Raw genomic sequence first — 12,264 nt, 5'->3', positions numbered from 1 at the left:
AAAATTTGGCCCAGATTAGCAATGTCTGCCCAAGCTAAATTACTTCTCTAATGATTCAAAAACACAAATCAAAAATGAGAATTTCTGGACAGCTATTTTTTTACGAAGGTATATCAGGGGGCAGGGCAATAATCAAAGAGACCACCAGCATGTCAACTCTTGCCCTCCTCAACAAACCCATATGCTAATACTGGGAGGTAAAGACTAGATCTGGTTCAATCTTCATAGCAATTCTCATTCATATGGCCTTAACTTCTTAACCAAGTTACTCTGAGGAAGCATTGTAGGATCAACCTTCTGACACAGAAAGAATGCCTGACGTCCTGTTCAGTATTTTGCTGACATCCATTCTGACCTTTTATACGGCTAGATGTTTCCTCCAACCTCAGGATCTGGGAAAAGGTCTCCAACAGTACATTTGTCCCCATTCACAGCAGTCATTAGGATGCACACACTGGTTTGCTGCCTCTTAGGGGTCAGTTTATAGCTGAATCCAGCTGTAGCACCTTAGACGTTTTCGCAGATATGATTTGAGAACTCAATTTTCTCAAGTGACAAAACATGCACTCTTTTTAGGTGTCGACTATAGAAAGCTTTAGATGTATCATCAACCCAAAAATACATACAAGGGCTATTGCCCATCCCTCTACACCCGTTGTTCCTATTATGTATCATTTACAGTTTGCTTAGGCCCATCACAGCATTAAACATTAAGTGGAAATGGGTCTGCCCACTTAAGCTACAGGCTCTCTTCACAGTGAATCATGCATGCCCTTTCACTTGTGCACATCCATCCAAAAACTGTCAGGACTGGTGAGTCAATCCCTGCTTTCACTTCTGCTTCATTAACTGTTTTTATACATTTTTGTAAAGGGCCATGATTTTGTTGTTGTTTTTGGCAAGCACAGCTCTGCCATTTTCATCCATGCATTTTCAAAAACTCGTTTTTTAGGGCGAGGCCTCCGCCCACGTAAGTGGGAGGAGTTTCGAGATCCTAATGTTAAAGAAGAGAAAAAAAAAGTATCTCCTAGGGCTTTGGCGAGACAAATTCCACACATTCTTTAGTGTGTTCTGTCATCTGGCCAGTGATTCGTCTTCGTTGTGTTGTCGTTTTAATAGGCTTGAAGTGATAGGGTAAATGTAGTTTTGTTCCGCCATCTTGGGCATTTTTCGTTCGTGCTCGCGCAAAGAAGTACATTAATTATAATTAGGAGCTGTCAGGGTGCCTCCGTAAGTGAATCCAGATGGCCGGGCGCGTTCACCATTCAGCAGCGCTCAGCGCGCAGCTGCTGCATGCCAGGCCGGGAATCCGGAGTACATTCAAGCCTTTAGTAAGCTTTCCATCCAATATCCAACTGCAGTGCGCCGTATTAGATGGTAAGACTCGGTTACTACTCAAGACAACTGAGCTTTATTTGAAGTAGCCACTGGACTTTAACTGTGAAACTTCTACCATTGGCTACAGGGGCTTCGTTTCCCACAGGGTAAGATAAAATATCCTGGCTATTAATTTTTGAGTGTGGACCGTTCGGTGTTGCGTCTTTTAATACACCCTTTAAACTCCCATGCTGTCTCCCTGCCTCCATGACGCCCTCTCTAGCATCTTTTGGTAGAGCCCAGTCAGCTCTAGTGCGCCGTGTCTAGACGCAGAGCTCCCATGTGCCAGTCACTCAGATCAGCAGGTTCCTCATATTAGGATGATTAATGACTGTTAATGCTGCGATTTCTTCCTGGCAGGGGAGGGACACGGGCGGTGGGCAGGCAAAAGCCCCCATCTTTGGGGTTTGGTAAGGAGGAGGTTCCCCGCCCCCTCCTGGAGCCGCTGAGACTCAGCAGCAGCTTACTCCAGGAGTGTCCCTTTCATGTCGCTGCTGCTGGAGCCTGCAAACAGCCATCCACCAGAGCCCCCTCCCTCCGCCTGCGCTCCCTCCCTCCAGCTACAGAGACGCATACCGCAAGGCACAGCAATACTGTGTTCAGAAATGCACACTCTCAGGGGCTAGGTTCTCACCCTCTGAAGAGAGTGATTGTAGCGGGGTGGGGGCATTATTATTTTGGGGCAGTGCTATAATTGGTAAAAAAGAGACAGAGCGGCCAAATTCACTCAGTACCTATCCCTTATACACCTAAACACTTGTATTATCAGACTTTGTTACGTGTTCCACAACCTACGTTTGTTAATTTAATTAATTTTATTCTCTCTAAACCATTCACGTCCATGGTATACTATCTCAGGGGGATTTGCGGGGCAAGGAACAAGGCAAGACAACTCAGCAAGTTAAGCGCTTGTTGGTGACATTTAATGTGACATATACATAAAAAAGAATCTAATGTGACCTGTAGGTGACAACGTGGTAGAGAGACCTACTCAGCCGTTCAACGCTGTTTTTTAAAGTTCTTAAAAGGTACCACTGCAGTATGACGCGCTATGTACAAAAATAGCCATTGTGATTGTACACGTGCAATGAAAGCGAGGGCTCACAAAGGAACCCAGTAACCATATCAAGACTACATTTCTAGGGCCTAAGAATTGAGTGTTATTTTTCGTACCCAATAATTAACGAGATCTTGTGGTATACTATTTATCGAATGAAATACATAATGCCATTTGCGAGTTTCCCTATTGAAATGGGGAATAACACTCAGCTCGTGTCCCACATTTCAGCAAATTCCACATCCTACCCCCTACGAAGCATTTTTCACCCAGTAAATTTCAGCAGGTTTAAACCGATTGTCTGATTTTTCTGACACACTCATAATTCTGACACCCATTGCAAACCATCATTTATGTGGGTTTCAGAAGTTTCTGAGACATTTATATGTGCGGGCTTTGTGCCCATTACCATGCCTTACATGGTATGGGGACAAAAAGATGCCGGTAGGGGGGGACCCGCTGGGATATACGGAACTTCCACCCGCCTTTCACAATTCCAATCCCAAACACAAGTGCACAAGTTCTTGCTGCTGAATTTTGAAAAGGCACGTGAAGTGGGAATCAGAGTGCAGAATCAGAGTGCAGTTTGAGAGTGCAGAATGCAGTTTGAGAGTTGAGACTGCAGTTTGAGAGTGCAGTTTGAGAGTTGAGAGTGCAGATTGAGAGTGCAGAGTGCAGTTTGAGAGTGCAGTATGAGAGTGCAGTATGAGAGTTGAGAGTGCAGATTGAGAGTGCAGTTTGAGAGTGCAGATTGAGAGTGCATTTTGAGAGTGCAGAATCAGAGTGCAGATTGCAGTTTGAGAGTGCAGTTTGAGAGTGCAGTTTGAGAGTGGAGAGTGCAGATTGAGAGTGCAGATTGAGAGTGCATTTTTAGAGTGCAGTTTGAGAGTGCAGAGTGGCAGTGAGTGCAGACTGAGTGCAGAGTGACAGCGAGTGCAGACTGAGTGCAGAGTGACAGTGAGTGCAGACTGAGTGCAGAGTGACAGTGAGTGCAGAGTGACAGTGAGTGCAGAGTGACAGTGAGTGCAGAGTGAGTGCAGAGTGAGTGCAGAGTGAGTGCAGACTGAGTGCAGAGTGGCAGTGAGTGCAGAGTGGCAGTGAGTGCAGAGTGACAGTGAGTGCAGAGTGGCAGTGAGTGCAGAGTGGCAGTGAGTGCAGAGTGGCAGTGAGTGCAGCGTGGCAGTGAGTTCAGAGTGGCAGTGAGTGCAGAGTGACAGTGAGTGCAGAGTGACAGTGAGTGCAGAGTGACAGTGAGTGCAGAGTGACAGTGAGTGCAGAGTGACTGTAGAGTGAGTGCAGAGTGAGTGCAGAGTGACAGTGAGTGCAGAGTGAGTGCAGAGTGACAGTGAGTGCAGAGTGAGTGCAGAGTGCAGAGTGACTGTAGAGTGCAGAGTGACTGTAGAGTGCAGAGTGACTGTAGAGTGCAGAGTGACTGTAGAGTGCAGAGTGACTGTAGAGTGCAGAGTGACAGTGAGTGCAGAGTGGCAGTGAGTGCAGAGTGGCAGTGAGTGCAGAGTGGCAGTGAGTGCAGAGTGACAGTGAGTGCAGAGTGACAGTGAGTGCAGAGTGACAGTGAGTGCAGAGTGACAGTGAGTGCAGAGTGAGTGCAGAGTGGCAGTGAGTGCAGAGTGGCAGTGAGTGCAGAGTGACAGTGAGTGCAGAGTGACAGTGAGTGCAGAGTGACAGTGAGTGCAGAGTGACAGTGAGTGCAGAGTGACAGTGAGTGCAGACTGACAGTGAGTGCAGAGTGACAGTGAGTGCAGAGTGACTGTAGAGTGAGTGCAGAGTGAGTGCAGAGTGACAGTGAGTGCAGAGTGAGTGCAGAGTGACAGTGAGTGCAGAGTGAGTGCAGAGTGACAGTAGAGTGCAGAGTGACTGTAGAGTGCAGAGTGACTGTAGAGTGCAGAGTGACAGTGAGTGCAGAGTGACAGTGAGTGCAGAGTGACAGTGAGTGCAGAGTGACAGTGAGTGCAGAGTGGCAGTGAGTGCAGAGTGACAGTGAGTGCAGAGTGACAGTGAGTGCAGAGTGACAGCAGAGTGACAGTGAGTGCAGAGTGACAGTGAGTGCAGAGTGACAGCAGAGTGACAGTGAGTGCAGAGTGACAGTGAGTGCAGAGTGACAGCAGAGTGACAGTGAGTGCAGAGTGACAGTGAGTGCAGAGTGACAGCAGAGTGACAGTGAGTGCAGAGTGACAGTGAGGGCATAGTGACAGTGAGGGCATAGTGACAGTGAGTGCAGAGTGACAGTGAGTGCAGAGTGACAGCAGAGTGACATTGAGTGCAGAGTGACAGTGAGTGCAGAGTGACAGCAGAGTGACAGTGAGTGCAGAGTGAGAGTGAGTGCAGAGTGACAGTGAGTGCAGAGTGACAGTGAGTGCAGAGTGACAGTGAGTGCAGAGTGACAGTGAGTGCAGAGTGACTGCAGAGACAGTGTGTCAGGGTGCACATTGTGTGAGTGTGCAGAATGAGTGTGCAGGGTAAACAGTGTGTGACTATGCAGGGTGACATTGGGAGTGTGCGGGTGAGCAGTGTGTGAATGTGTAGGGGCAGTGTGTGAGTGTGCAGAAAACACCACACACACATACACCACACACACATAACGCACACACAAACCACACACCTCAGTCTCTCAACACCACACACTTGTCACCTCTCAACACAACACACTCACCACCACACTCACTCCCCAGGCTCACCCCCACAGACTCACCACCACACACTCACCAGCACACAGAAAACAACACACACAACAACACACCCCCAGCCGTCAATGAATGCTTTCACCATGCACAAACACCATCAACCATCATCCATCTGTGCACGCTTTTACCAAGCACACACCCACCAGCCGTCAGTGCACCCTTCCACCAGGCACACACACCTCCAGCCGGCAGTGCACTTTTCCACCAAGCAATCGCAGTATGGTACACTTTACTTTTAAACATATTCATATAAAGCACAGCATGCCACCATTGGTAAAATTACAATTCAACCAACATACTTCCACTACACACCACATGCACACACTCCATAACACATGGCAAAAAGACATTGGCATTTACAATGCCATTAGCTCAAACTCAAATAAATCCGAGCCCGATTGCATTTCTAATGCTTGTATTAATTGCTTTAACTTCTGTGTGCAAACCCCGTTGACAAACCCCTTTGCCATGCCCCTACTATTTTGCGTGTGTTCCCTTTCACCCCCACCCATAAAACTGATTTACTGACACCCTAGTCTGTAGTAAAACTCGCGCCATTTCCAGTGAGGGAAGGACTGGACCAGGAATTTGTATATTCCCACAAACAACTAAATTTGTGGGTCTCCACATTTTTTAGCAATTCTGCCCTGGAATACCGGCTCACCCTCCACAAGAAGTCATTTACTCACACGGAGACATCTGTGTTAATAAATCAAGTTTAAAACCAACTTGTGAATTGCAAGGTTCGTTTGCATGCGTAAAAGAAGCTACTTGCATGTATAAGTGGACCTTACAGAAGCTATTTGCATTGTTTGTGGACCTTACAGAAGCTATTTGCATGTGTAAATAGACTTACAAAATCTATTTGCATATGTAAGTGGACCTTACAGAAGCAATTTGTATGTGTAAGTGGACCTTACCCATGCAAATAGCTTTTTTTAATTGGGTCCATTGTGCTTATGTACTTTGCCTTAAACAATCGTGGGACACCCAAAACCACCTGAGCAAGGCGGACCACAAGCGCCAACACTGGGATTGGACTGATAGCCAGGAGTTTAGTAAGCCGAATATGGGGAGATCAACAGATTAATTTCTCGCGTTCAAGCAGACGAGAAGTCTAGATCCATATCTGGATGTGATCCAGGTCCCATGGGACAGGGCCCTGTATATTCAGTTTAGGTTGGCTCACACTCTAACATCTAAGTGGCACTCAGCCGAGAGCACATCAGAAAGTTGCCCTTGTTGTGTAGTTGCGACGGAGTGTGTTGCCCATGTCATGTTTGCTTGCCCTGCTTACAACAATGCAAGGTCTAAATGTCTAAAACCAATTTGTAGTGACATGGGCACCCGTGACCACCGGGTTGCTCTGCGCATCTTAAAATCCGACCCAAGCGTCCTGTTCTCTTGTGGGGTGGCTAAGGGGCATATTATCAAGACAGGCGATAAAATTATCGCAGTTTTAGCAGCAGAAAACTGCCGCTAAAATGGCGATAATAGGCTTGATAATATGCTCTATGGAATTCCAATTGACGCCCAAGTTAGATGTCCTTCACATTTAACATGGGCTTCAAATGGAATTCCATAGAGCATATTATCAAGCCCATTATCGTCGTTTTAGCAGCAGTTTTCTGCCTCTAAAACGGCGATAATTTTATCGCCTGTCTTGATAATATACCCCTATGTTTTTAAGCCACGCTTGACTAGACAGGCATTGTGTGGTGTGACCAACCATATGCCTCGTGTGACATTGAAGGCATTTCAAAAAGCTAAGTGATGCTGCACTCATAGATTACATTGGGATGCCTCTATAAACCTAGAATGTATTTTTAGACTGACATAGCACCTGCACTTTATTTAAATACTGCTGTGATGAACTGTCTTCTTTTTTACACCTCCCTTTTAACCAATGTATACATGTCATGAAATGAATTCGTAGAAACTGGCATGGACACTATTTAGGTAAATGTTGTCAATGATATCTGTTTCATGCTTTGTAATATATTAGAATGCCAAAGAAGCTGTGCGAGCATATTATTAGTGAATCTCTGTATGCAAGGACTTGCCATAGTGGAGTACAGGTTCTTATTTTATTGTATATTTGTCGAACTATGCTTATATGATACATGTTATCGAAATAAAGCTAATGATTAATTGGTTTATGTACAGAAAATGGCATGCTTGTATTTAGGGGCAGAATTAGGTGCATCATCAAAATATTTTCCTTGAAAAATTATGAATCATTGGGGAACAATTATTGCTGATAGAATGGAATTCCTCGGTATTGCTCTGAACGTGTTTTCTGTTCTGTCTCCTTTCGTGACTTACATGGATGCACTGCATGCATGATCTGTGTTTCTAGCTTTTTTGCTTGATCTGTACTGTTTTTGAGGTCCAGGCTTTAACGGCTGATGTAACCTATGGGGTGGGTCTCTTGTCTGAACGTGTAAGATCGCAGTTAGTTGCTAGATAGCGCTGCTCTCTGAGCCGGTTGAGGTCTCACCAGAGCTGGACGAGTTGTGCAGGTTCTCCTAAAGCCATCCTGTTGGGTCATAAAATGAGAAACGAGTGGAAATTGTCACTCCTGCGTGAAAGTAGCTCTAAGTTCCTTGCAGTATTCAGACTACAGCAAAGAATTGGACCTCAGGCAAAGGTTTCTTCCGGTACCGACGTCACATCTAACCTTGGCGTCAGAAGGCCCCGCTTCCGCCTGAGGCCCGGTCCTTCCTGCACCCAAAGCACGGGCCGGCTTAGAGCTGAATTCCAGCTGCGGACAGATGAAGGGCAGCCATCCGGGAGCGCATCTGGCCGACTTAACGATAGGAAAGGCCGCAGGGGCCTCGGGTTTTAATAGATTTCAAGACAAAGGTTTTTTTTTTTTTAAATTCCAGAGTCTTTTACCTCTGAAGTTTTGACAGCTGTGAAGTGAGGTCAGGTTATGGGGGCTTCGCCTGTTGACCACGATAGAAGGCAATCTGTATCCACGCTGGAGGCTTTGCATCGGTGCTGACTCTGGGATTCATTTCAACAGTTAAATATTGTACACAGACTGCGGCGTCTCTTGGCGCGAGGCCTTATTGCCTTATTGTGTTATGGGCCTCAGAGGATGAAATGCTGTGTTTGCCCTGCTGGGCAAAACCATGCCCTGTCACCCTCACGCCCCACTTCTTGTTTATTAGCTTAAAATGGACTAAAAGGCTATTTCATCAGGGGGGCCTAAACCAGACCTCCAAAACTTGATAAGAAAAAACAACATTTGATTACAGCAAAGCTCTGTTCTCCAGTGTCCATGAAGAGTGGCTTGCATTCTTCTGCTAGACTAAAATGGTTGAAGAACTGCAACCCCGTCCTCTCCCCAGTGCTAGCATAGAGAGGGAACTGACTAGACTGGAGTTCCGGCAGTTGTGATTAGGCCAGAACTCGGTCACCTGCCTGTGTCCGGGCGCAGCATGCCAAAACTGCGACACAAGTCAAGTTCTACACCAGCAAACCTTAGATACGCATTGTGGGCGGCGCCCAGCTCAGCTGAAGCCTGCAGGGTGCAGGTTTGGCTACAAATTCTTCAATTCAAGAACAGTCACTGATTCCATTTGGGATGAAAAGGCTTTGAAGTAAAAGGCAGCACAACTAAACATTGCCACATTGTTGGAAATTGGGTTACTGGTTGAGGGGATTTGAAACCATACTCAAGCAAAAATCACAATCTCTGTCAGGGTGAAGTCACGAGCAAACCCCAAACTAAACTGTACTTACCCTTCTGGTAGCTTGGCATAAGCAGTCAGGATTCACTTCGAGACAATGTGTAAAGTATGTAAGCAACACTTCAAACAGTGATCATGTGAAAGCACAAACCAATAACAATCCCACACCAATTTAGAAATATAGAGTATAATGTAATAAATAATTTACCACTAAAATTACAAAAATCCAATCAGCAGAACCGGAGATATACAATTTTAAAGATTTCAGGAAAGTATAGGGCCAAAAAGCACAAAGCACCACTCACGTTTATCTGGTCGTGCAAGACCACGTGAAAGTCACTAGCTCAGGTTGTTCGGGATGGAGTGTGGTCCATATACAGGGACCTGATTAGTCTAGCTAAAAGTGTTACCCTCAAAGTCCAGCACGAACAGCTCAGTTTGCGCTGAAATGGGCCACAAGGAGCAGATGGCCTTCGATACAGCACGAAGAGAAGGCCGGATTTCATGGATGGCTGTCGCTGAAGTGCTAAGATCCTGTCAGGCATCTGGTACTGTTGTTGCTGGAGCTTCACGTTGGCGGTTACCTCTAGCTGTCAATGCTGTAGCGCTAAGTGCAGATCTTGTGCTGCTGTGTGTCGATGGTCGCTGTGGCGTGAAGAGTCGGATTTGCCAGAAATTCGCATTGGTGGGTGGTACGGGCAACAAGATTTTTGTGTGAATCATCCAGTGTTCGTGAAGAGCTCAAAACTTCAAGAGAGCTCAACTAAGGCCACACCAAGGGCCCAAGACCTGAGGGACATTACTTAGGGGGTCAAGAACTGACTCCAGTGGTGGTCAGCAGGGCTAAGGCAGGTCCAGGTGCAGGTGCAGGCAGCATGTGAGATGGGCAATTGCAGGGAGTCTCTGGAGCTTGTTTATGTCCCTGTAGCTCAAAACAGGAGATCAGTCTGCTGACCCTTGAAGTCAATTCAGCATGGGATGAAGGATGCACATTCAGTCTTCCTTCTCAGTAAGTAGGGCGGCAGGCAGCAGAGTAGGAGGGCAGCAGAGTGGTATTCCTCCCAGTAGTATAGCAGTACAGCAGTTCTTCGGTAGTTTCCACAGGTTCAGGAGTGTACTGAAGAGTTCGGTCTGAGGGTCCACTATTTATTTCTGGTGCCTTCTTTGAAGTAGAAGTTTCCAGAGAATTCCCTATGAATTCCTTGAAGTTACCTGGTTCCCTTGCCCTGGCTCCAAGCAGGCTGCATGAACAATGCAGTGGTGACGAGTCATTAGTGTGAAGGTAGGGCACATCCTATTCAGTAGTAAGTGGGGTTGTGCCCAGCTCTGCCCCATCCTGTCAGTTGATGGTCCATCCATGAACACCTACTCCTTCTATTGTGTGGCTATCTGAAAGGAATGAACAAAGTCCTACCGTCAACTACACCCAGTCATGTGACCCAGTACAGGTTGCAGGCACCAAATAGGGCAGGAAAACACCAACTTTCTAAAAGTGGCCCATTCAAAACTGTAGCTTAAAAAACAAAGTTTTCATTAAAGGATTTATTACAATTTCTCAGACACCAAAGATGAACTGATAACCTGTTCCCAATCAAAAGTTAGCACTTATTAAATGTAAATATGTAACCCCATGTTATCCTATGGGAGAGATGGGCCTGTCAGTACTGACAACAGATGTTTCCAAAGGGTGCCTTACTTTGCTTTTTTATTGGTAGTAGAGTCTGCAAGAATAATGCATATGTTTCATATACATATACCATAGAACAGGGCTCTCCAACTAGCAGCTTGTGAACTACTGTAGCTCTCCAGCTACCTCTGAGTAGCTCACCTATGTGCAGCCCAGCTTATTAACTAGAAAGCTTTTGCTTGGTTGAATTAACATACATATAAAAATTGGAGATTATATAGCACTAATAATATTAGTAGCTCTCAATGCGCTTCATTGACCGTAAGTAGCACTCAGTACAGAAAAGGTTTGAGACCCCTGCCATAGAATGACTGAAACTCACACTGCCACCCATAACTCCACTCCTTATGACAAAACCCATACCAATTCTGAACTTCCTTACTGATTCAGTACGCACACAAGTTACAGATTCCTGGAATAAATGTGTAGAATTTTCAGTATTGCTCCCACCATGATGGACCTGCGCTGGCAGTAAGTGAGACATAGACCTGTTAGGAAAAGTTCAAAAGAGGATTCGCCTCAAGCTACAAACCCAGGTTTTGCACTAACAATGCAGGCTTGGCACTTTACTCAGAAAGGAAATGAAAAATAATCTCTCCAAGAAATACCTCATTAGTCACAAATGGGGAACAAAATGCAGCTTCTGCTCCCTAGGTCAAACTGTGATGGGGAACCCCCCCCATTTTTCTGTCCAACCTTGTTTCATAAATTCTGACCATGTTTAATCTCTCCCTACACCTTCGACTGTGAGTAGAATTAAGTTGTTACTAGTTAGGTTAGACCTGTATAAATTATAATTCATATACATGAACTCCCATGTGTCATGTTCATCACCCACTACTGTTCCTGTCTACAGCAATAAACCACTCATGACCAAAGGAGCAGGTTTGGAATAATTGAAGAAATCTGCAAAAATCACTACATAACAGGGGACTCTAACTTCAGATGCCAACTAGCTACATACAAAATCCATCCAGCAGATCTCCCCAGCATCTCTACCTCCCAGCTATGCCTGCTCAGGACCATAAACTTTAAACTAAAAATCTCAGAAAGTACATGCCACTGCAGTAACCAGCTTAGGAGACTGTGGTCATAATAAATACCACAATGGGACCTTCAGAGCTGTTCAAAGCTACCAGATTATGGAAAACTATAAACTATGAGCCTGTCTCTCACAATTCCTCATCAGTGAAACTGCTATGCGCCTCATCCTATAACACGACAGCTGGATCTCTGTGGTTCTTATGCATGACATGGAAACACTTCCCACATTGTATCAAAACAAAGACAACACCTTTTCAACCACACACTCTACTCAGTGTAGAGTACTGCTCTTGTAGCCAACCACTTCTGACCCTACAACGTGGTAGTAAGTGCTGTATAAATGTTACAATGAAATACAATACAAAGTAGCTGTCATCAACAACTGAGATCTGCAAACAATGAACAGTTCATTGACATTATACCCTAAGAAGCAACTCCCCATGACAGGTGTAACAGGATGCTAAGACACAACCCACGCCAGCTTCTTAGGATATATAGGGGTTAATTGATTGGTATCACAGAAATGAACTCCAGCAAGCTATAGTCTCCCAATGTCTCTTCCAAGGCTCTTCTTAGGAGTCTCCCGACCCTCTACCAGTGGTTGGACTTCACCCTCGGGAAACAGAAGACAAAGGCCTTAAATATCAGGTCTCAGTACATAAGGCAATCCTGTCACCGATTCTACCCAGTGTGGCTTTT

General features: G+C 45.6%; 1 protein-coding gene across 1 annotated transcript in view; it reads left to right on the top strand.

Annotated features, from left to right (window-relative positions):
* Window positions 1–12,264, top strand: part of IGFBP4 (insulin like growth factor binding protein 4) — a 324,466-nt gene that overhangs the window by 169,798 nt on the left and 142,404 nt on the right. The window lies entirely within an intron of this gene.

This window comes from Lissotriton helveticus, chromosome 5_1 (assembly GCF_964261635.1).
Source record: "Lissotriton helveticus chromosome 5_1, aLisHel1.1, whole genome shotgun sequence".
NCBI lineage: Eukaryota > Metazoa > Chordata > Amphibia > Caudata > Salamandridae > Lissotriton > Lissotriton helveticus.
This window is presented reverse-complemented; position numbering and strand designations above follow the sequence as displayed.